Genomic DNA, 24,188 nt, shown 5'->3' with positions numbered 1-24,188 from the left:
CATGTGGTAGGCATTGCCTTGTCTAGGAATTTCAATTTACAATAATGTGGTCTCTTGATGTTGAAATATAGGGGTCTTAGAATGGACCAGTTTATGTTGTACATGTAATGCATGTTTCTCCTGGATTGTTAATGTGGGTTGTGGGGTTTGTTTGGATTTAAAAGAAACAGGAGTCAGAATTGAGAGGAGAAAGAGGTAGTGAACAAGGGCTTTGTGGAGATCTCATGTGAGAAAATGGAGCAGTAAGCCCCAGGCTAGCAGTTGCGAGTTATGGGGGTTTTTAGTGGTCCACCTCAGATGAACTATGGTACAACGCATTATCAAATAGCTCAATTGGTTGCACCTGTTTCTCTAGCCTATGTTGTTGGAACTGTTCATTTTGCTGGCCAGCCTGCAATTGCATATCCTGCAACTACTGCTCAGCAAGCTGCACAACATTAGTTGGCTTACCAATATCTTCATCAGCAACAACAATAGCAGCAACAAGAACAGCTACAAATTTTTGGGCTAATCAGATGCATGAGATAGAACAGACATCAGACTTCAAGAACCATAGTTTGCCGTTGGCTAGAATCAAGAAAATTATGAAGGCATATGAAGATGTGAGGATGATTTTAGTTGAGGCACCTATGATGTTTGCAAAAACTTGTGAAATGCTCATTCTAGAGCTTACCCTGCAATCATGGATTCATACAGAAGAAAATAAGTGACACACTTTACTGAAGAATGACATTGTAGCTGCCATAACTAGAACATATATCTTTGATTTCCTCGTGGATATTCTACCAATAGATGAGTTGAAGGAGGGGGGACTTGGCATTCCCAGAGGACCTGTACCTATTGGAACCCCAACCGAAGCTATACCATATTATTATGTTCCTCATCAGCATCCAACATCACAAATTGCACCTCTTGGAATGATTTTTGGCAAGCCAGTGGATCCTGCAATGTATGCTCAATGACCCGCCCTCTTATTACTTATATGTCGCAGCAGATGTGGCCACAACAAAAAATTCCAGAGTAGTCCAGGGGGCCATCCTCTAGAAATTAGGTGATTTGAGTTGTTTTTTGTTTCCAGCAATAGGTAGATGGTAAGAGGGAAAATGACAAAGCCCTATTTTGATCATGTTGAAAGGCATTTTCTCAAGTTCACTCTAGTAAGGTTTGTTTGACCTAGCCTATATAAATGATTTATAAACCAAGGATCAATTCGAGCAAGTTCTTATGTTTTTTGTTGAACTTTCGAGGCCTTCACAACTATAAAATTCTCGCTGGATATTTTCAAGAAACTGTTTCATGCCTAACTACATTTAAATAGAAGTAAGAGAGATGTTGTGAACAATTTTGTTTTTCTTGATTAATGCTTTGTTTCGTTCAGTATCTGGCTTATAGTTTAAATAATTCATAATTTTATCATTGCATTGAGCATGTAGCCATCCTAAATTTTAGGTAGATGTTATATTCTCACCTAGTGAGGTTACTTCATTTTTTATTTGATTTTGTATGTACCATAAGCATCCTAATTTTTGGGCATTTGTTATATCTTTGTGTTTCAGAGAAAAATGTGATGGTGTTGTATCCATGTATTATAAAGCAAAAGCAAGTGCAAAGGCCATTGTTGTGCATTTAGTACATTATTTTTGTTAGGTCTTTAACTGATTTGTTATACTTATCTTATGATAAATAAATATCATGTAAGTGCAAAGGTAAATATTGATAGATGCATAATCTTCTATATCAATTTACTTGCTCGAGGATCACATTCCAATATTACTAATTGTTGCACTTATGTAATGTATTTATGGCACTTATGTTATGCTATTTTGCATGAAAAAATTTGTTGGTTCTTGCTACGTGTTTCATGTTACATTTTCTTTATGTTGGTCAAGGGTGATGCCTTTTTTGGGTATGCCATTTATTATTTATTGTTATCGATCCACAAATGAAGATGTGCCTCTTAGAAGTTGTTTGTTTTTATTTTTTTGATTTTTTATTAATACTTGTTGCTGTTTAATTATTTGTTAATTTAAAAAAACAAAAATCTACGTCGAAAGATGGGACATCCGACAATAGCGTTAACATTAAAATGACAAATGTCTTGATTTTTCTTGTCCACTGACAGAGGGGAATACTCGATCCAGTACTATTTGATATACTGCATAAAATGATGTTATACCCAATACTTTGGCAACTTGTAGTCAATATGTCCAATCTGTGTCTTTGGTAACATTGATTAACATATCTTCGTTGGATGATGTAGTCTTTAATTTACAATCCTTGTAAATGTCCTAATGACCCCTCTATCATCACCGGCAAAAGCGTGTATTGTGAAACTTTTGGAGTCTGATTTTGTTTTGTATATCTCTTCTAGGTAGACATACGATATCTATTTTCTATTTAGCATATGCTTAATGAGCAGGCTAGTCATGTCAATTGGATTAATTTTATATCGTAAACAATGGTTTTTTTCATACTCTTCCCTATTTTTATTTTACATTTTAATCACTTTCAACGTTTTTTTATTCTGCTCTTTAATGCACCCAGTGAATATTTTGATGTTGACAAGAATGTGAAATTTGTTATCTTGTTTTCTTCAAATGTGTCATGTCTAATCATAGACGTTTAGACACACATTTGCTTTGAACTTTTGTGAATTTTGATAAAAATTGAAAGTTGTTGTTAGATAGATGATAGAACTAGGTTGTTCACTAGAGTTAGTATTTTCCGGTGTTACATGGGGGCATGCTCCCCATGCCTCAAGACTCATGGATGGTGTATCCCAATGAGAAAAAATTAGCACGTTTGCTCAAAAGTAAAACCTGGGGAGATGAAGTGAGTGTTAGACATCAATACAATTATCTTAGCTTATACTAGAATTAAAATGATAGGGGGTTGTGGTTTACTATGCTTTTATAAATGTTTGGGTGGATTGTATCTCTAAGTCTCACTGGTCACTTTTGTCCAAACTAGACATAAATCAAATCTATTGATCTATTACCTCTAACAACATTTTCTAGGAGTTTCCATATAGGTAATCATGTGAAGTAGATGGAAATATTTTTCATGGTAGTATGATTACTTCCATTTTCATCTGTATGATGTGATTTTTATTTTTTTGTTTGATGTTTTATAAGGTTGTGCTCGAGGATAAAGAGTGGTTTTTTTATTGATTCAAAATTGTATTTCAGTGGTCAAAGTGATGCAAGAAAAATAGAAACTTCAAAATTACGATGCAATACCTGGCAACACAAGGAGGTGACAGTGGAGTAGGTGATAAAATATTGAAGACAAATCTTATTCTGGAGTCATTTTGTAATGCAAAGATGCTAAAAAATGACAACTCTAGTAGATTTGTAAGTTGTAATCCTTTTAAGTCTCATATTTAAAAAAATTTAGTACATGGGAGATAGAATTGTGATACTTGTGAGTTTCCCATTGCAATCGTGTCTGACGGAATATTTGTGACTCTGGGTAGACAAACATGTTTGTAGTGAAGTCACTTTTCTTTTATACTTGTAAATCCGAGATAAGAAACTGCAAAATTTTAAGGATATTGTGTGAAATTATATGCAAGGCAAGTTGATTGACATGCATTTTGATGGCACTGGGAAAATTTGTGGTGCACATATTCAAAAATGTGAGAAAAGTTTAAGCTTCCTTTTTAGTTTTGAATATTTTACATCTCTATAATTGACATCACCATTCCTTTTTGCAGTATTTAATTTGAAACAGGTTGGTCTCAGATACTTGGATAATGTAGAGAGGTCATTTAGTGGGATTATACCCTAATGTGTGAACTGCGATTTAACATAATCCTTTTTTCTGCTCTACCGGTTTGCTCGAGAAGGTGAGGAGCACATGATCATATTATTTGAGTTTGGTTGAATTATTTGATTTGATATTGTATGTTCTAGAAGCTACAATGCGATAAAGTACCTATTTGTATTGTATAGTCAAGAGTAGTGCAACGGTTACAAGGCGAATGATCTTATCATATATTTTATCAGCTTTGTGTCGGGGCTTCTCCTGCTCTTAGAGGAATACAAATAAAAGGCTATTTTTTTATGCAGTTTTGCTTCTTGTCAGTTTGTTTTAGCAATAACTTTGTTCCATATATAAGCTGCCTTTTCTTTTCATAGCTTGTATTGTAATAACTTTCTTAATTTTTCTTTCTCACTGGATATTAGGCAAGTTGCATAGTAACCTCACTCTACATGACACTAAAGTAGGCGGCTTGCATTCATTCAATATGATGCCATCAATTTTATACAATAGAAATTTGGTCATCAATAATTCATGAGTTGCACCTACCAATTGTGGAGCACTGGAAAGGTATGTTTTTGATGAACAATTTAGTGACTTTTCAGTAACAATTGTAACCCTTTCTGCATAATGAACTTAAAGAAATAAAGAATTTTAATAGAATGTGTGAGAATTAGTATGGAAAGCTTAATCACTGATAATTGTTATCTTTACATGCAGGAAAGGGTGGAAATGAAGGGCTGCCATTCGAAAGGAAAAGACAAAGGAGGAATAACTGCTGTCCCTTTAGGAGGGAACCGGACGCGAACAAGATCGAACAGATTGAAGCAGAACGACCCTGGAAAGGAAGAAGAGTTATCAATTCAACAGAACAGGGGAAGAAAAGTAAAGGATTAACGGCTTGGCGAATCCCTCAGGATCTTTGATCCTGAGGGATCGCTGTTTTGCTTATTTTTGCTACTTAGATACCTCCGTCGTTATTCTTATAAAAAGGGACAGCAGTGCTAAGGAAGGGGATCTCCTTTTCCATATATGTAACTGTGAATTTCAGACTCAACTTTGATCATCGACTCTCACTAAGACTTGTTTTGATGTACATTTGTTGATGCATTAATACAAAAGACTTGGTGTCTATTTCATTTCTGCGTCTGGAGTAATCTAAGGCGGTGTACCGTTGGAAGCTAAGGGCCCGGCTCCGAAGGACACTTGCTTTTGTATCATTATAATTTGGTTTCTGTGTGGTTTGTTTATCTTTATAGTTTGGTAATCTGACGTGTTTTTCATATGCTATTCCACGCTCTGTTATGATTAATTCATTAATGGTTTCTTTCAAGAGATTTATGTAGTGACTCTGTATTGTATGAGTGAATCTTTTCAGAGTTGATTGCATATTAGCAATTTAAGCCAACTGTTTTTGTTACAGAGCCTTCATATTGAATATTGCTGTATTGGATTCATTTGAAATCTCAATTATTGGAATCCAGAAGTAATGTTATTCTTTTTGGAAATATAGTCATCAGATTGCTATATTAGCATGGTGTGTGAGTATATGGTTGATGCCTGCTGTTCCATAACTTATCAGTAAAATATATTTCATCCAATTTGCTTTAAGAGAGAAGATTTCTATTTGATTGCAGAATGTGAGTTTAATTCAAAGAGCAAGTTTAGTCTAACTCGCGAGATTTAGTTTATTGGATTGCTGTTCCATTTATTGCTGTTCCATTTACTGATGTTTCATTTCAAATTTGTTGTTCCATTTCCTGTTTGTTGTTCCATTTTACTTTCTGCCGTTCCATTTACTTGCATTTGCTGTCTTGGTGTGAGAGAAGGTCTAGGCTGTAGTGAGCCTCAGCAATCGCTGCCTAGCTCCCAGACCTATGGTCCATGCTCTAATTTCCTTTCCATCAGTTTCTAGAGGGATGGGTTATCGCTTCCATACCCTTGACTGATAAGCTGTTTTATGTGATTTTATTCTTTTAGAGCAATTTAGTCATAAGTTTAGCATCTGTTTACTCTTGTATTTTCTAAACACTATACTACTAAGCGTTACTCTGACGAATAGCCTCGGATTGAGTTACTCTTTGCAATAACAAAGCATTCCCGGATTGACTTATTAATGTGGCATAACTAGAGGTGAAAGAGACCCTTGTTACAGCTCTACATTTTGGCGCCGTTGTCGGGGAAAGAGTATAGCCATTTGTCTTTTACAGAGTAGTGTGCGAGTCTGCTAGGGGAGAGTTGGACTTTAAAAACGGAAGGTAAGAACCTGCGTACGGAGCATGTAAAAACCCTGCTCCACCGTCCGCTTTCCTGGCATAATTGTGGGTTGAATAGAATTTGGTAGTTTATAGAGTGCATGACTAAGTAGAAAAAGCCAGAAAAAATTATCAAACCTCCGTTCAAACTTGAAAAAGCCAAAGGGCCGGCAACCCTTGGTCGAACAACCTTCATAGACGAAATCTATAAGAAAACCGAATCTCAGCCATCAGTAGGGTTCAAGAAAACCAATTCTAAACAACCTACTAGCTCCCTTCAGGCCGCAGGATCACCATCTGTAGCCTTCGCTGAGGTGCATAGTCAGACTGATGAACAGGACTTTCAAGAAATTGAAAATTCTATTCCAGAACGACTGCAGGAAGGGAATCTAAGCAATCTTTGTGAAGGAGAAGGGGAAACAGGAGAAGTTGAGGAGCCAAGATCTCCTCCTAGGATAATTCATCCATTAAAAAGCCCAGATAAAGGGAGCGCTGTAAAAATCATTATTGAAGGGAGTCAATCTCCTCAAGCAACAGGGACTCTCGTTATTCCAGACAAAGGAAGTGCTATTAAAACAATCCCTGTTAAGGTCGTTCCTTCTCCGCCTAAGAATACCCCCTTAGAGATCCCGGAAGGTTACTGGCACATATTCGATCCCATGGCACAGAATCAGCCAAACACTCAAACTTCTACATTACAATATCCTATAGTGGATTCCGCAGCAAATGCTCCTATGAAAGCAATTCCCTCCAACATATTCCTACATTTCATGGACTTACATCAGAGGACCCCGATGCATTCTTATTTGAATTTGATGTATTATGTAGGGGATATGATTACACCAGTGACCCCCAGAAATTAAAGTTGTTCCCCTCCACTTTGAAAGGAGCAGCTTTAAGATGGTTTATGGGTTTAGGTGGTGGGGTTATAAACAACTGGGATCAAATGAAAGAATCTTTCCTAAAGAAATATCAAGATTATTGTAGGTCTAGAGAACTGAAAGATGAAATATTTCAGATGACAGCTAGACCAAATGAAACACTAGAAGAATATGTAGAACGTTTTCAGTATAATTTACAAAGATCTCCATATGCATCATTACCTCTGCCTGATAATGTGTTAAAAACAACATTGATTAGAGGCATGAAGGAAGAATGGATTTAAACATTAAATATCATGGGAAAAGGGGATATTTATCAAGAAAATTTTGCTGACATCATCGATTTATGTATCAGGAGATTGAGAGGTAGCACAAGGATAAAACCAGCAGAATATGATCGGTTTGTCAGAGATAACAAAATATCAACAGAAGGACTAACACATGTAGAACTTGGAAATTTATTAGAAAATTTGAAAACTGATATCCTGGGGACATTTACTACACAACTTGATATTGTGCAGGCTAAACAGAATCAGATAGATGCAGAACAGAATTTGGCGATCTTCTGCCCCCGATGTAGAAGAAAACATAGCCACAAGGAATGTCCACTGGATGCATTTCAAACATGTGCCATCTGTACAAAAGATCATCTTACTGAAAGCTGCCCCTCACTTCCTGGATTGAAGGCAGTGTATAAGGAAGCAGAAGAAGAGCTAAAATCAGCATACTTCATTAACCAACGTCGCCAATGGCAACCAAGGCAATCGGGTATGTTTTCAGACCCAACTTCTTCTTTTCAGCCTCCACAGTATAACGCTCAGCAATATAGTATGTGGCAAAACCAATCTCAACCCCCATTTCCAAACTGGTCATCACAACCATTTCCTTCTCCAAATCCATGGATGAATCAGCCAAGCCAATTCAGTTGGCCGAATTTTCCTTACGCCCCACCATATTGGCAGAATACCTCATATCCTCCACAATGGACCCCCCCTACTTCACAAAGTTCACCCTGGCAGACAAACTGGACAAGGTCGACATATCAGCCAACAGGAACTATCCCGCTCCCTCAACCGACTCTGCCAGCTTTGCAACAAAATCCCCAGACTAATCTGAGACCGCAACTCCCAGCCCAACCCAATCCTAATCCTAATAATAGGCCGGTCCAATACCTCCAAATTATAGAATCAGCAGAAATTGGACCTGAACTGAGGGAGTGCAATGATCTTTAGTTAAGATCTGGACGTATAATAGAAACAGAGGGAGATAAAACAGTTCACATTGAAGATCAGTTACCAATAGAACAGCCGTTACAACAAGAGGGTGCAAATAAGGAGCAGACTCATCATCAAGCAAATACACCCTCTCCTCCCTTCCCAGAACGATTAGTCATACCACGACCTGTACAATATCCAGACTTTGACATTCTGGGAGAGCTACAAAACCTGTACATACAAATTCCTTTCCTCCAAGCCATACAAGACATCCCTATATATGCAAAAACTATAAAAGAATTGTGCATAAAAAAACCAAGGAGTAATGTAACCACTAACCCAAGAGTCCAAGTAGTCGGTACTTTATCTGACCTGTTATCAGGAACACCCATTAAATATGAAGATCCAGGAAATCCAATCGTAACTGTTCAAATCTATGGTCGGACTCTGACTAATGCTTTAGTTGATTTAGGAGCTGCAATTAATATCTTGACAACTTCTACTTGTCAAAAGCTCGGTATTACATCGGTAGAACCCACTTCTACTCTGTTAGAATTGGTTGACTGATCTGTAGTTCGACCGGAAGGAACTCTATACGATGTCATGGTCTCTATAGATTCTTGGGAATACCCAACTGATTTCCTGGTGATTAATCCAAAAACCCAACTGGATGGACACCCGCTAATTTTAGGTAGACCTTGGCTTGCTACCGCCGATGCTTACAGTGGTTGCCGGCAGGGGAATATGACCATAACCAGAGGAACAGATATTAAAAATCTAGTTCTATACCCTCCAGCACAGCCAAGTCTTACAATGATAAAAACTAACCAGCACCCTGTATCATACCTTACTAACAATATCAGATCACCATTGACTATACAGAAGGCCCCAGACTTTAAAGACCAAACATAAGATGATGCCATCAATAACTTCGTTAGTCAAACTGAATCTAGAACTCATGCACAATGTTTCATGATAGAAGCTGCATTCGATAGCGAACTAGAAGAAGATCCCTTGAAAGATACACATGACCAAACGATACCTGTGACTTCTGTTGCCAATAGTAAGGTAGTGGAAATTGAACCGAGAAAAAATCTAAACATCAATGCCAACCTTACACCGGACCAAGAAATAAAACTCATCCATCTATTACGGAAGCATCATGAAGCATTTGCGTGGGATTACCCTGATATGAAAGGGATTGACCCCCAATTGTGCACCCACCATATTTATATAGAAAAAGATGCGAGACCTGTCCGTCAACCGCAAAGAAGACTCAACCCTCATCTAAAAGATGTTGTAAAAGTAGAACTTCAGAAGCTTTTAGATGTTAATTTTATCTATCCTATTTCTGATAGTAAGTGGGTCTCTCCACTTGTGGTGGTACCCAAGAAGAATGGGAATTGGAGGATTTGTGTGGATTATAGAGAGTTAAACAAAGCCACACAAAAAGACCATTTTCCCCTCCCATTCATAGACCAAGTATTGGACACTTTAGCAGTAAAGAAATTCTTTTCTTTCCTGGATGGCTTCAGTGGCTACAATCAGATTCAGATTGCCCCTGAAGACCAGGATAAAACTACCTTTACTTGTCCTTGGGGAACGTTCGCCTATAGAGTTCTACCCTTTGGCCTATGTAATGCTTCTGCCACATTCCAAAGGGCCATTCTTAGCATCTTTGCAGATTTAATAAATGATGGACTTGAAGTATACATGGATGACCTTACACCATATGGAGATGATTTTGGTCCAGCTCTGGACACTCTAGAAAAAGTCCTACAGCGTTGCATTGATACTAGGCTTTATTTAAGCCACGAAAAATGTTATATGATGATGACCGAAGGGCTCATTCTAGGACATTTCGTCTCAGCAGCTGCAATTCAGGTAGATTCGGCCAAAATTCAAATACTTTTGCTTATTCCCACCCCCACTACTCAGACAGAGGTACGCAGCTCTCTTGGATTTTCTTGGTATTACAGACGATTTATAGAACATTATTCACACATTGCTGCACCTTTATATGCATTAACTGGTAATGTTGATTTCATGTGGACAGAGAAATGCGACCGTGCTTTCCAGGAATTACAAAAGCTTGTATCAATAGCTCCAGTCCTTCGAGGACCAAACTGGAATTTACCATTCCAAATCTCATCTGATGCCTCAGACACAGCAATCGGTGCAGTCCTTGGGAAGGAGGAGGATAAAAAACCATATGCTATTTATTATATCAGAAAAAATTTATCCCCTGCTGAATTAAATTACACTGTCACCGAAAAAGAATTCCTCGCTGTAATAATTGCTGTCAATAAGTTTAGACATTATATTACAGGCTATCCCGTTATTTTATATACAGATCATTCTGCTATCAAATATTTAGCGAATAAGCCTGTTACAAATGCTAGAATAACAAGATGGTTGATCTTATTGCAGGAGTTCGATATCACAATCAAATATAGACCCGGCAAGGAAAACCCTGTAGCTGATTTTCTCTCACGAATACCAAAATCAATTGAGGCAGCAGGAGTGGAAGACCAATTTCCGGATGAGCACCTGTTTGCTGTTGCTGTTCAAACACCTTGGTATGGTGATGTTGCCAACTACCTTGCAGTAGGTAAGCTACCAAAACACTTAACCCCTAATGAATGTAAGCGGATTGTTCAGAAGAGTACTCGGTTTTCGTGGATGGGGGGTTATTTGTTCCACACAGGGGCAGACATGCAAACTAGGAGGTGTATTTGAGAAGATGAAATTTTCGACATCTTAAAAGCTTGTCATAACGGACCATGTGGGGGACACTTTGCTGAGAAAAGAATAGCACATAAAGTATTGCAGACGGGATACTACTGGCCTACAATTTTTAAGGATTCAAAGAAATTCGTTCAAGCCTGTGATAGCTGCCAGCGAGCAGGACGACCTGGTCAAGCCGACGAAATGCCTCTGAGGCCACAATTGGTCATTGAACCATTTGAACGATGGGCTCTTGATTTCGTTGGACCCATCAACCCATCATCAAATCAGAGAACATATATCTTGGTAGCCACAGAATATGTTACCAAATGGGTTGAGGCCGAAGCATTGCCTAGAGCTACAGAAGATTCGGTAATACAATTCCTGTTCCATTTGTTTGTACGATATGGCCTTCCAAGAGAAATAATTACAGATGGAGGACCACAATTTGCCGAAAACAAATTAGCTGCAACACTTAACAATTATCACGTCCAGCACAAAATTACTACCCCATATCACCCGCAGGCCAATGGACAAGTAGAAAGTAGCAATAAGGTAATAGAATAAATTTTAACAAAAACCATTGCTTCACATAGGCGTGATTGGGCCGCTCGACTACCTGAAGCACTCTGGGCTTATAGAACCACCTGGAGAAGTACCACTGGTTATTCACCCTATCAATTAGTGTTTGGGAAACAACCTATTTTCCCCATAGAATTTGAAATCTAAACACTACGAACTGCACAGGAAGTTGGCCTAGATTTAATTGAGGCACAAATCAATCGACTAAAGCAAATTAATGAATTGGACGAAATAAGGCTCTCTGCATTACAAAATAAAGCACTTATTCAGCAACAACGAGCTAAATGGCATGATGCACTTATCAAGAACAAAGCCTTTCATGAAGGAGACTGGGCTCTGTTATATGACTCTCGGTTTCAGGATTTCCCGGGGAACTGCAGACCCGTTGGTTGGGGCCATACGAAATCCAGAAAGTACATGATAATGGGACCCTTACTCTCATCACAATCGATGGTTCTGGATATGCATTCAAGGTAAATGGCCACCGAGTTCGTCTCTATCGCAGGCCACTTACTCGGGAATCCTTCTGTGAGCAGCTACGTCAAGACACTGACATGGAAATTTTAGGAGAGGAAGTAAAATCTTCCTCACCTATAATTCAGTAAGGAACGCATTTTTTTGACTTGTACATAAGTTCTTGTATATACGTTTCCTTAACATTTCTTTGATCTTTCTTTCTTAAGTTTGCTTTTTACAGTCAGCGTGTCTTTGCTGTTCCTTTTCCAAAAGGAACAACAGTTGCTTGTTTTTGTGTTTTTGTTGTTCCTTTTTCAAAAGGAACAACAGGTGTCAGTTTTTGTTGTTCCTTTTCAAAAGGAACAACACTTTTAGGGTTTTGTTGTTCCTTTTCAAAAGGAACAGCAGTTGAGAATTTTTGCTGTTCCTTTTTCCAAAAGGAACAACAGTTGCTTGTTTTCGAGTTTTTGTTGTTCCTTTTCAAAAGGAACAATATTTCTGGGTTTTTGCTGTTCCTTTTCAAAAGGAACAACATTTCTGAGTTTTTGTTGTTCCTTTTCAAAAGGAACAGCATTTGTGAGTTTTTGTTGTTCCTTTTCAAAAGGAACAATAGTTGAGAGTTTTTGCTGTTCCTTTTCAAAAGGAACAACATTTTTGGGTTTTTGTTGTTCCTTTTCAAAAGGAACAGCATTTGTGGGTTTTTGTTGTTCCTTTTCAAAAGGAACAGCATTTGTGGGTTTTTGCTGTTCCTTTTCAAAAGGAACAACATTTGTGAATTTTTGTTGTTCCTTTTCAAAAGGAACAACAGTTGAGAATTTTTGTTGTTCCCTTTTCAAAGGAGACAGCACTCATGATCTTCGGCTGATCCTTCTCAAAGAACGGCATCCCAACTATTTGTTTGCATGGATTCTTCTCTTTCAAAAGGAACACCATAGCCATGTCTTTGCTCTCTGTGATGATTCATATTGAGGATGCTTTTCGCCCATGATCTCTCCAGTCTTTAAGATACAACTATACACTTATGCAATGAACATCAATTACAACATGCCGAAGTCAGCAGATCATAAGATCGCTATCTTTATAGAGCCTAGTATTGATAAGAGGACAAGAGGAGGGACATACTTACTTCTCATCTCCGTTGTCATTGACTTATTCCCATTGTCTTGGTTGGTTATCTTTATCATGGCGATTTCCCTAAAAAATTTCTCTGATTATTACTTAGGAATAAGAACAAGAGGATTTATATCTTCCCGTTGGGATGATAAGACTTCTTCCACCATTCCCACTCTTAAGGAGTGCTGAACCACCCTTATGTGTAAATAAATAAGAAAAGTGCTTTGCAAAAGAAAAAAATGATGAATATGGATTATTAATTGTCAAATGCAGGATAGGGGGTCTCATCAAGAGCCAGCCTACCATGATCATTAGGTTGGAAGCGAAGTGGCATTCCCAGTATGGCCACCACACTAGGGATATGGTCCAAAAGGTACACTAAATAAACAGACCTTGGAACAGGGGGTCTCATCATGAGCCGGGCTGCCCACGTTTCGCACCTTCCTTGTGAATGGCATTATGGCTAACTGGTTACCAAGCCAGTATAATGGCCTGCGTTTTGACAAAATACTTTTTATACACATAAAGGATCATGGTTCCGGGGGTGAAATAAACAACTCTGCCAAGGTTATGAACACATGTCGGCAGCAGAGCTCTGTTAATGGTATCGAAGTCATAATGGTTACACCAACAGGGATGATATTAATACCTCTTTGTCTCTTATATCCTATGAATAATTCATATTTTATTTCCCGATGAACATATCGCACGAACACTCATTACTACCAATCATGGCAAAGGAACTAACAATGACCTCTGGGGATTTCGTACGATTGACAGACGTCCCATCCTCTGGCCTCGCATCATATTACGCAGGCTCTTATGTAAAACGTGATCCACCTTTTTGCCTCGATTTCGGTATTTCGTTCTCCATCTAAAACATGGCGTAATTTTATATGTTGTTCCTTTATGACTGGTTACACGATGGCTACTTCTCCTCTATTTGACGGCTGGGGCAGCCTATCACATCACAGGGGGGAAGATAATCTCATTACTCCACGAGTTACATGTCAGCACACCATTCGGGGTAGATAGTGTACGAAAGTATGGCATGGTTTAACAGTATGATAATTCTATTTTACCCAAAGTTGCCATCCTCAATCCATTTTTGTTGCATACTCTGTTTTTTTCGCGACGATCACCTTCTCTGCAGCACAGGCAGTTGCTGTTCCATTGGAAATCCTTAGTAGAACCATGGGAGGAAAGGCAGTCCGAAGTGAACCTCAGGAATTGACAGTCTCTGCTGCTGCCCGGGAGATCTTGGAAAAGGCTGGATGGCTGAATTATTTCAGTCGCCTACAAGAATCAAACGAGACAGTGGCGTTGGAATTTCTGCAAACCTTGCAGGAGGACTACTCCATAGTGAGAGAAAGGCGGATAGCAGTCACTGACGATGTAATTGCAGAAGTCTCAGGACTACCAGCCACCGGACTTGTATGGACGCTGAGGAAAGAAAGACTACAAAAGATTGTGGAGATTTTTCAGGATGAAGGCCAAAGCTTGACAGTGAAGGGGAAGGGAGTTCTGCCAGCAACGTTAGGAGAACCCTGGACCGAACTAGCAAGGATAGTACAGAGCTACATTACTTGCGAAGGAAGGAAGGACGTGGTAAGACCACGCCATCTTAAACTCTTAGCTGTTTTGAAAGAAAAATGTTCTGTAAATCTTCCTGCACTTTTAAATTCACTATTGCATGATGCGGCCCGAAGCCTGAAAACGGCACGGCACGTAGAAGTAGTTGTCAGCCACCATGGACTGATTTGATTGATAGTGAGCCATAGTCTCACTCAACAGCAGAGCAGCTAGGAGGAGCTCGTTGCATTGATTGAGGGGAAATTGGCTGCACCATCCCCAAAACCTAAACATTCCTCTAGCACACCGGAATGATCAGAAAAACGCAGAGAAGTGGCAGCAGGAAAACGTGTTGCTCCAAAACGTAAGCATTCTTCAAGTACACCGGAGCGACCAGAAAAACGCAGAGAAGTGATAGTAGAAAAACCTGTTGCTTGTACACCTGAACAACCTGAGAAACCAAGAAAATCTGTCCCGCTAGCTAGAATACGAGGGAGGCTAGAAAAGATTCGGGAAAGCACCAGCCAACCAATTGAGATTATAGACGAACCCCCAGAACCAGAAGGAGGACCTTCCGAAGAAAATGCTGGACAATCTGGGGGCGAGGCTAAGCAAGCCGAAGAAGGAGGTGAGGAGAGAGAAGTGCAATCCGAAACAGAAACAGAAGCTGAACACTCCAAGGCAGTCAGTGAGCAGGACGATCAGGAGGAGGAAGTAGTACAGCCAGAAAGCAGCCCGCTGCGAGACCCTGTGGGCAAAGAAGAATTGGCCGCAATCCTGGCCAGTTTGGGGGAATATGGCCAACCCTCCAGCCCAGCAGGTCCTCCCGATGGACCTCCAGAGGAAGACATACCTGAAGATTCACATGCAGAAAAGGAAGGAGAAGAAAACCCGCCCGTTCATGAGGAAGAAATAAGGGACACCAACCGGGAACAATCTGTTCCCAAGGCACCAGAAGAAACTCTAGAGAGAGTAGGAGCAGATTTAAGGGCCAGTCGTAAACCCTCTGCTGAGGCAAGGGAAATCAAGAAATTAAGGACTAAACAACAGAGGCTGCTGAACACTATAGCCCGGCTCCGACAGTAAATTCAGATTTTGAAAACCAGTCTGAGGATACAAAGGACGACAAGGAAAAGAAAGAGGACCACTGCAGCAAAATCCCGCAGAACAAGAAGACGAAGGACTTATAGTCGCCCTGTTGGTCGAAACCCGGCTGGAAGACCTGCTGCTGTTCCAATTGTCACTGAAGAACAGACTGTTGTTCCAAATGACGCTGAGGAAAAAACTGTTGTTCCAATTGTTACTGAAGAACAGACTGATGCCCCAAATGATGTTGAGGAACAGACTGCTGTTCCAATTGACAATGACAAACAGACTGCTGTTCCAATTGATAATGAAGAACAGACTGTCGTTCCAATTGGGACAGAGGGACAGGATGACGTTCCATTAACAAAGGAACAACAACAACCTTTCATTCGTGTTAAGAAAGTAAAGGAGAATAAGGAGATCCAAACAGAGGCACCGCCCTCGAGTGATCCGGGTTCTGAACTCCAAACAGTATAACAAAAAGGTTCAGGTAAAACTCCGGGCATCTACGGCCCTATGGAAAAAGGATCCAAAAATAAGAACCCTGCACAAGATGATGAAGCAAGCTCAGCAAGAAGCTGAACAGTTGAAGGAACAAATAGTCCCCCAGGAGAAATATGAAGAGTTGCAACAGCAACTTCGGGATATTAGTCAGTCCGAGAGCCAGGCCTTAGAAGGCTGGCAAAAGGAGCAAGAAAAGGTTGCAAAGGTAACTCGTCGATTAGATATTGTTGTTAGGCAGATGGACACTGTGTGTTCTTTGTATAATGACGTTCTGGCCTGTAGGGCCCCTGCTAAAAAGTATGCTATATTTTTGCTTGAACGATATTTACGATTAAAGATAAAAGCTGTTAGGGCAGGCGCCCCTATACAAATCAATACTGTTAATGATTTCATAGATTGTTGCAAGCATTATGGAGTTAAAGTTCAAAGATTATTATGTGAATTTTACTTGCATAACCTCGTGCTAGACCAGGAAACTGATTTAAATCCTGACCCTTTTGTTGGGGACATCCAATTGCAAGCCTTCGTTTCATTCGGGGTTAATCAGATAAAATGGCTCAGGGCTTATAACACTTTTCAGAGACAGGAAAATAGCCTAGACTTGTGGGTAAGAGCCGAGCAAAGAGACCCAGTACTGTTATGGAGAGCACATAGGAACCTTATGATAACCCCGGGTGTTATGGAGACATTAGGACCCATGCACGAGGACCTAATCCGAAAAAATCTAGAATATTTTCTGACTATTAAGGACCTTGCCATCGATGCTGCAAAATTCCGATACTAGACTTCGAACCCAAACATCCAGCTCAGAGAACCGTTCAGATATGAAAATTTTGAGCTAGCTGCCAGCCGACTCAACCTTTATGGCGAGCGTCTTTTGCAAGCAGGGCCATCCTAGTTAGGGTATCGATTTCGTAGTCCAATTATTTGGCACCCTGCACCCAGATATCAGGCCTTGTATGAAATGCCTGAAGGTCAAACAAATCAGTTCTTTGATGATCTAGTTGCTCATCACGGCTGTAGGCCTCCACACGAGGTTCCCTCTCCAGCCTATTCTCTCACCGCCTTGCATGTCAACTATAATGTTTTCATGAGGGCATGAAACAGGGTAAGCAGGGGGGTGTGTGGAGCACTGGAAAGGTATGTTTTTGATGAACAATTTAGTGACTTTTTAGTAACAATTGTAACCCTTTCTGCATAATGAACTTAAAGAAATAAAGAATTTTAATAGAATGTGTGAGAATTAGTATGGAAAGCTTAATCACTGATAATTGTTATCTTTCCATGCAGGAAAGGGTGGAAACGAAGGGCTGCCATTCGAAAGGAAAAGACAAAGGAGGAATAACTGCTGTCTATTTAGGAGGCAACCAGATGTGAACAAGATCGAACAGATCGAAGCAGAACGACCCTGGAAAGGAAGAAGAGTTATCAATTCGGCGGAACAGGGGAAGAAAAGTAAAGGATTAACGGCTTGGCGAATCCCTCAGGATCTTTGATCCTGAGGGATCGCTGTTTTGCTTATTTTTGCTACTTAGATACCTCCGCCGTTATTCTTATAAAAAGGGACAACAGTGTTAAGGAAGGGGATCTCCTTTTCCATATATGTAACTGTGAATTTCAGACTCAACTTTGATCATCGACTCTCACTAAGACTTGTTTTGCTGTACATTTGTTTATGCATTAATACAAAAGACTTGGTGTCTATTTCATTTCTGCGTCTGGAGTAATCTAAGGCAGTGTACGTGGAAGTTAAGGGCCCGGCTCTGAAGGACACTTGCTTTTGTATCATTATAATTTGGTTTCTGTGTGGTTTGTTTATCTTTATAGTTTGGTAATCTGATGTGTTTTTCATATGCTATTCCATGCTCTGTTATGATTAATTCATTAATGGTTTCTTTCAAGAGATTTATGTAGTGACTCTGTATTGTATGAGTGAATCTTTTCAGAGTTGATTGCATATTAGCAATTTAAGCCAACTGTTTCTGTTACAGAGCCTTCATATTGAATATTGTTGTATTGGATTCATTTGAAATCTCAATTATTGGAATCCGGAAGTAATGTTATTCTATTTGGAAATATAGTCATCAGATTGCTATATTAGCGTGGTGTGTGAGTATATGGTTGATGCCTGCTGTTCCATAACTTATCAGTAAAATATATTTCATCCAATTTGCTTTAAGAGAGAAGATTGCTATTTGATTGCAGAATGTGAGTTTAATTCAATAGAGCAAGTTTAGTCTGACTCGCGAGATTTAGTTTATTGGATTGCTGTTCCATTTATTGCTGTTCCATTTACTGCTGTTCCATTTCAGATTTGTTGTTCCATTTCCTGTTTGTTGTTCCATTTTACTTTCTGCCGTTCCATTTACTTGCATTTGCTGTCTTGGTGTGAGAGAAGGTCTAGGCTGTAGTGAGCCTCAGCAATCGCTGCCTAGCTCCCAGACCTATGGTCCATGCTCTAATTTCCTTTCCATCAGTTTCTAGAGGGATGGGTTATCGCTTCCGTACCCTTGACTGATAAGCTGTTTTATGTGATTTTATTCTTTTAGAGCAATTTAGTCATAAGTTTAGCATCCGTTTACTCTTGTACTTTCTAAACACTATACTACTAAGCGTTACTCTGACGAATAGCCTCGGATTGAGTTACTCTTTGCAATAACAAAGCGTTCTCGGATTGACTTATTAATGTGGCATAACTAGAGGCGGAAGAGACCCTTGTTACAGCTCTACACCAACCTTCAACATCCTCTATGAATTCTAAATATCTTTGCTTCTTTGCAGAACTTTTCATTCTTATCTATGCTTTACTCTTCTCAAGACTTCATTGCGTTTCCCAAGCTAGCAGTCTATTTGCACCATCTTGGCTTGATTTACTTAGTAGACACTACTACAAGATGATGTATTTTCTTTCACATATGATTAGATTGACATTATGTTGATTGAAAGAAATTAGGAAAAAAATTTAGTTGCTCAAGTGTTCATCTAATTCACAATCTCCAAGGTCGGCTAAAATTAGTTCTAAAAGGTGCTCCTCACAAACATATCTACCATAGTTTTTGACTTAGATATTTAATTTTTAGATGTACCTACTATTTATGATCTATCCAATTAACATCCAGTGAGAGAAGCTGTTGAAACTGATTATCTGCAGACTACAATTGAATACATAAAACATGGCATAGGTTTCTTGTTTTGTTAAGAGTAAATTTTGTTGAATGAGGTGGCATGCCTCAGTTTTCAAGTGACACAGAGTTCACATTCTATACATTTTGTTTCCAAATCAAGAGATATGACATGCCTTGGTAAATCATGAAATCATCATGACAAGCTCTACTCTGACATTTTTTGATGTATATTTCTGAGAAGAAATACATGGATCTTGTCAGTGTCAAAAGATTTTGTAGATTTTCACCCAAGCCTCTGGACATAGAATGCCCTTATGTATATATAATTTTTCATGAATTGTATGTATAGTCACTATCTTCCAATGTTACAGTTCCTTCTTCTGCATGCACAATTTGCCATTGTCCTGATATCAAGGTAGATCAAAGAGCAGGTGAACCGCAGTAACCAAAAATTTGTTAATGTTATACACATATTTCAGTAGTTTTCTACACCATTTTATTTCATCTAAACTTTTCTAATGAATTTGTTAGTTTGTGATGCTTGGACGCCATTTGAAGCTCATCCTCCTAAAGATTTGAGTTAGAAATGCAATCCAAAATGATTTTCAGAGTCAATATTTTTTAGGTGAGGTAAGCACTTCTTGCACTATTGAATGTGCTACTATATATATATATATATATATATATATATATATATATATATATATATATATATATATATATATATATATATATATATATATATATATATATATATATATATATATATATACATACATATATATATATATATATATATATATATATATATATATATATATATATATATATATATATATATATATATATATATATATATATATATATATATATAATTTTAAAATGTGGGACTCTTTCTGGAATATGATTAAAGTGATTTGAGCTATTACTGTCAAGTGTTTCATAAAAGTTCAGACATCATGCAGGCATGCTGAGCCAAGTATAATGAGCTTGCTGACAAAATAATTCCTAATCTATCCATTTCACAAGTGTGTGCATTTTCTCTTGGTTAGGCAACAATTTCACCTTTCAAGTTAATACATTATAAATCAAAGAAGGGCACATTCTTAATTAAAATTTCTATTGCTTCTTTAGGCAATAGATACAAATATTGCACTACAAGACAATTTTAACACCCTAGCAAAATAGACGACACCCTATGTTAGAAAATCAAAGGTAAAGTAGATTTTCTTACATGTTAATTAATCTTCCTTTCTTTCTTAGTTAATATTTATTTTTCATCAAGTAATTACACAAATTCATGTTCCAAGAATACGAAGAAGTACGAGACACAGAGATTTAGGCTTTCAAGCTAGGGCAAAACCTCTCAACAGGGTAAAACCCAATAATCCTCCTCTTATTGAATATATTCATAATGAGATATCCAACACGAGACCAAAGACTCCCTCCAAGTCAGCCCTCCTCTTTAAGTCAAGGTGAATAGTTGAATCTCTGCCTAGTCAAAGTGAGAAGCAGCTTCCAAATTTCTGTCCTTATTGCAGGTTTAGTCTCTTGTTATAATATGCTGACTTCCAATTACACTCTTTTCCTTCCATTATTGACCTTTGGGTACTACAGACAACCCTTGACTCTTTACCACAAATCTTTGGCTCTTGCTACAGATAGATAGTTTTAGATTGTGATTCGGCTTAGTCACAGACTTCAGTTTCTTCAAGTGTTGTAGACTTCTTTTTATCCTCGGTTTTTCTTCTCTTGTTGGATTACAGACTTCAATATTTTTCAGGCCAGTGCAAAAACCCCTCAACTGGGGAAACCCAACAATCCTCCTGTTATTGAATTTATTCAAAATGAGATATCCAACACAAGACCAAAGACTCCATCCAAGTCAGCCCTCCTCTTTAAGTCAAGGTCAATAGTTGAATCTTTGCCTAGTCAAAGTCAGAAGAAACTTCCAAATTTTTGTCCTTATTGCAGGTTTAGTCTCTTATCATAAAAAATTTTCTTCCAATTACATACTCTTTTCCTTGTATTACTGATCTTCTACTACTACAACAAACTCTTGACTCTTTACCATAGATATTCAGATCCTGCTGTAAATAGATAGCGTTAGATTGAGATTCATCTTAGTCACAGACTTCGATTTCTTCAAGTGTTGTAGACTTTTTTTTATCCTCATTTTTTATTCTCCCGTTGGATTATAGACTTCGAGCTTTTTCACTTTCTTGGTTGCTACCCAAAAGAGGTTGAATATAGGCTAAAATGCTTGGATATCATTCTCCATGAGCTTTGACTTAACTAAACAAAGAGTGACTGTGCCTGGATTGGTGCCTTTGTAATGTTGAAATGTCCTGCAATCTTTGCCTATGACAAGATGCAATAGCCCTAATTGGACAACACTGAAACTAGCTCAATTTAGTGTTTAATTGCCATGACCAATTCCTTCATTTTCCCATAGCAGCTATGCTGCAATAGTCTCACATGGAGCGAGGGTTAATTTGCACATGGACATCTCTCTTTTGACAATGAAGGCAATGTGCTAGGCTCTCATCTAATATATGTTCCTAAGATATAATAAACTTATGGTGTATGAGTTATCATCATTCTTAGTCCTTATTTATAGTATATGTGCTCCCTGTCTTTGTCCTCATGGCTGAATTTCTATTAGCATCATTCAGAAACTCTTTATTGATTGATTCTCTATGAAATGCATCAGCTCTGAGTTACTCATCATCCACTTTCTTTCTGAGTTAGAGATCAACTGCCATGGTTCTGGAGCTGTTTCATTTCCTCAAGGAGTTGCTAATTTGGTTTCTATACGATTGTTAAGAATTTCTCTCTCCTTACCTGGAGTGTTCTTAAGCATTCTTTGGTGGATTTCTACTTACTGGAGTTGTTTCCCTCTCCCCTGAGCATTATTTTCATTTGCTGGGGCGCGTTTGAGCTCGATCTTGGTTGTCTAAGAGGCCATAGGTACATGACAAGGCCATTCAAAACTCCAGTAGATCATTGGTTTTCGAATTTCCCTTCATTCCCATAAATCCATTGAATACATGGGTGCTAAAATCTACAAGGCAGAGCATTCTTGATGTGTATTTATGGTAGAATGTATTTATATTATAATGTTGTTAAATTGAGATTCATTACTTGAGTGATTGAAATTATACGTTGTTCCATTCATATTGGGAATCGTTACATAAGAATCCATCAACTATAGTTACTTGCCAATAATATCCGGAGGTTGTTCTGTATTAGAATGATGATTGTCCAGTATGATGTATAATGAGGATAAGGTTGAAGAAATGAATGAGGACAAATCTGATTCAAGGGGCAGTGTAGATGAAGGTTGTATTGTACAAAAAGAAAATACAACAATATGGACAAATTCTGATGAATACATGCAACATCTTCCAACTTCGATGAAAACACAAAAAAGTGAATAGTTTGAGCTGTCTGATTTTGCAGTTATTGCATATTCAACTCGTGGATATGTATCATATTGTATTGATAATATGGAAGATCAAGATTACATATAACAATGTATACACACTTTTACCTTAAGGCAAAGTGTTGCACAAAAGAGCCTCGGGGAAAAATCCAATGAGACAAATTTCAAGTCAGTGAGAAAAAATTGTTGTAAAGATGCTAGCAGTCAATTGTCCAAGGGTGATTTTTGGATGCCCTTGCAAGAACTAAAGATTGTATCCCACTATCCAAAGTATCTTCTCTCAACTATATTGATGGGAAGGCTGATAGAGTTTGAGCTTGTAGGAATTAATTATTGGAGAATACCCTATTGCAGAGGAAGCTTTCGGTTGAATGAAATTTCATGAACCTACTGTAGAATCTGTGATCTAAATTTTTTATTTTTAATATATTTTTTGCCTTATACTATTTCTTATGACGGATGACATATGATATGTAGGAAGCTTTTCACTCTATAGAAGATATTCATGGCCTTGTGTATGGTCAAGAAGATTCCTAAACCTCAAATGACGACAATCTGCTATTCAAAGTTAACAAAGATATTTTGGATATTAGAAAGTCATTTGTATCATGCTTATGCATGGTACAAGCTCTATATCCTCCAGAAAAGCTACAATAAATACTTAGCATAGAAGGATTTGCAGCTGATGGCATCATCTGGATTGTTGGCTGCCATTGTGAAATGGGATGAGGGAAATGTGTAGCAAAATCATATTCTAGAAACCATTTATCTTTGGTTGGGAGTTTACCCATATTTCCCATGATGTAAATAGTTATAATGTCATGTTGAGTAGATTTTTGGCACACCTTTAAGAAGGTATCATTATCGAATGGGGGCTAGAAATCTAAAATGTTATCCATTGAATTAGATATAGGATTATATTTGTCTAGATGGGAAGGTTGATATGTTTTGATCTGTGAGCTAATTTTTTTTTTAATACATTTTTGTCTTATACTATTTCTTATGACGTATGGCATATGATATGTAGGAAGCTTGTCACTCTATAGAAAATATTCATGGACTTGTGTATGGTGAAGAATATTCCTAAACCTCAAATGAATACAATCTTCTATTCAAAGTTAATATAGATATTTTAGATATTAGAAAGTTACTTGTGTCATGCTTATGCATGGTACAAGCTCTATATCCTCCAGAAAAGCTACAATAAATACTTAGCATAGAAGGATTTGCAGCTGATGGCATCATCTGGATTGTTGGCTGCCATTTCTATTATGCCCTATGATCACAAGCATGGGGCTCACCATTTTGAGCTGGAGAATGAGAAGGAAAGAAGTTCAAGAATGGCCAGTCTTTTAAGTTTTGGGATTTAGTTTGGATTCTAAAATGGATACTAGAGAAGTGGTAAGTTATTTCAATGAAAAGGCTTAAGTTCATCTGTCACTGCTTGAGATGTTCGCATTTGTATA

At 38.1% G+C, this 24,188-nt stretch overlaps 1 pseudogene; it reads left to right on the top strand.

The window, feature by feature from the left end:
* Positions 1–270: 270 nt before the first annotated feature.
* Positions 271–1,055, top strand: LOC149192814 (nuclear transcription factor Y subunit C-2 pseudogene; annotated as a pseudogene).
* The last annotated feature ends 23,133 nt before the right edge of the window (positions 1,056–24,188 follow it).

Source organism: Pinus tabuliformis, chromosome 2_2, assembly GCF_031772625.1.
Source record: "Pinus tabuliformis cultivar Carrire ecotype Pingquan chromosome 2_2, CPIR1, whole genome shotgun sequence".
NCBI classification, from domain to species: domain Eukaryota; kingdom Viridiplantae; phylum Streptophyta; class Pinopsida; order Pinales; family Pinaceae; genus Pinus; species Pinus tabuliformis.
Note: the sequence above shows the minus strand (reverse complement) of the source record. Positions and strands in the feature narration are given on the sequence as shown.